The sequence below is a fragment of the Empidonax traillii genome, unplaced genomic scaffold, assembly GCF_003031625.1.
Source record: "Empidonax traillii isolate 1590-97213 ecotype Southwest subspecies unplaced genomic scaffold, ASM303162v1 scaffold3953:size10496, whole genome shotgun sequence".
In the NCBI taxonomy this organism is placed as follows: domain Eukaryota; kingdom Metazoa; phylum Chordata; class Aves; order Passeriformes; family Tyrannidae; genus Empidonax; species Empidonax traillii.
In genome coordinates, this window is record NW_020959146.1 from 8,084 (window position 1) to 10,496 (window position 2,413).

A 2,413-nucleotide genomic window follows, 5' to 3' on the forward strand; every position below is an offset into this window, starting at 1 on the left:
TTTGGCAAAACCATGGCAAAGGTGGATGGACAGGCCAAGCTCTCTCCAAGATAAGTCGAGAACTCTGAGCCAGAGAGGGGATGAGAGCCGGGTACAGGCTTGGGAATTGCCAGGAGGGCTTTTGAACGTAGGGAGGAGACGTCTAAGAACAAGTCCCTTAGGAGAGGGAAGTGGAGAGGCTGAGTTTTGACCCCAGCATGGGGTGTGCAGGGCAGAGCAGAGAATCTCCCCCATGTAAGATTCTTGTGTTATAGTCAAAAATGACAAAAGATAATTTTAAAAATTATGAAAGAGATTTATTAAAGGCAGATAAACAAAACAGCGCGCTGGGCGACCGGAGGAAACTTTTTTCCTCACCAGTCTGCAACGTGACAGATCAACGGTCAATCTTTTATACCTCCCTCTTTTCTCCACCCCTCGAGTCTTTGTCGATTTTTTTATTGGAGTCCATTTCGCGGGCTTTTCCAATATTGGTTCTTGCTTCCGCGGGCTCCATCTCGCCATCTAGGTTCAACCAATGAATTGGTTAAACCGTAGTCCTCAGAGGCTGCCTCATAGAAATCTCCAGAAGGGGGAGGGGGTCGAGTCCTTTCTTCTTAGCTTTTGCTACCATCTCCTTTTTCCTCTAATATGAATATGCCCAAAGTGGAAACTCGTGGAATACAAGACATACAAATTCATGACAATTTCACAATCAACCATACAATTATTACAATGCTGTAACTTTCCCATTTGTAATTGCCCACTTCATAACAGAGAACACTCTTGTGAGCACAGTCCTTGCCTGGCTCATTGTAACAAGCATAATTAAACTTTAACTCCCTGATTTGATGAGCATATTATACTTTTTGCTCAGTATTACCTATTACAGTCCCCCCTTTTTCTATTTCATCAGAAAATTGCTCATCAAATCTTTTTACTACTTCCCTTGCTGCATTTAAAATTGGAGATTGTTTTTCCCTGGATATTATTTCATCTCTGTCTTTATTTTGTTGGGACATTGTCATTAATTGTATTATATTTATCCGGTTCTTGACAAAGGTAATAAATTTATTTAAGATACACAGACCAAAGGTCAATGCTATTAGTAATATAGTTAGAGGATCTATTAAAGTGGAGATTAAAGTTGCTAACCAAGGAGATTGGTTGTACCATGACTTAAACTAATTTTGTTGTGCTTCTCTTTCTTTCTTTCTTTGAGTTATTCCATCTCGCAATTTTGTCATAGATTCTTGGATGACCCCTGAGTGGTTGGCATAAAAACAACACTCCCCTCCCAGCGTTACACACAATTTCCCTTGTTTTAAAAACACCAGGTCCAGTCCCTTTCTATTTTGTAACACTACCTCAGAGAGTGAGGTAAGAGATTTTTCCAGATAAGAGATTGACTCTTCAATTCTTTCTAAGTCTTCGTCTACTGCTGCTCTTAGAGTCATAAGTTTTTGTTTGTGTTGAATAAGGGAGGTGATTCCTGTCGCGGTCCCTGTTGCCCCTAATCCCAGCAGCATGGCTATGGTTAGGGTAATTGGCTTTCGCTTTCGTATTCTGTGATAGTCTGATTCCCACTGTTCAAAAGTTGACTCCCCAGAATGATAAATCATTCGTGGGACTACTACAACTTGCATACAAAATTCGTTGCTTTCATTAAACTTCGGTAAAAACACACACGGCATTAAACCCATTTTTGAACATATCCACCATCCCCCTTTATTTGGTATAGCTCATTGATATTTTCTCTTATTTGGGTTTAATACTTTGAAACTGCACAACTCATCTCTGCCTAGGGGTACATTCCCTATACATGCTCCATATCCTCTTACCTGCTGCATAGTAAGTCCTATATTTCTTTGGTTTCATTTACATTGTTCAGGATTATTTTTTTTATTTAGGCTGAAAGTGATATTTAGTCCTATTCCTTCATAGAATGGTGGCTCATTGTCATAACATAACCAACAGGAGTTTGTTATATTAGATGTAGACTGATTGAGGGCGATATAGGATGCTTCTACCAGTTTTATAAGTTCCTTTCCTCCGGGTGAGAGTCCTGCTTTTTTAAAAGCTTTAGTAGCAGGTAAAAGAGATTGTGAGAATTTTCCTTTTCCTTCATTTTTTCTGTTTGTCTTTTCATTGTTTATTATTCTGTTAGGCCTGGGAGCCCCCGGTGGTCTAGGGGAAATGACACTGCACTGTCACTGCAGAGACCCGGGTTTGATGCCCGGTCGGGGCCCCTCCCCGGGCAGATGGAGCTCGTTAGCCCTGTAAGGCAATCCATCTACGTCCTGAGGACCTCGCTGCCACCGTCCAAGCGTGCTTGGCCCCGGCAGACGAACCTCAGGATTAAAGGGTGGGCTCAGTTCCGCGCACACTGTGTCTCACCTAAAAAATCCAATGCGCAGGCTGGAAGGTGGAAAGA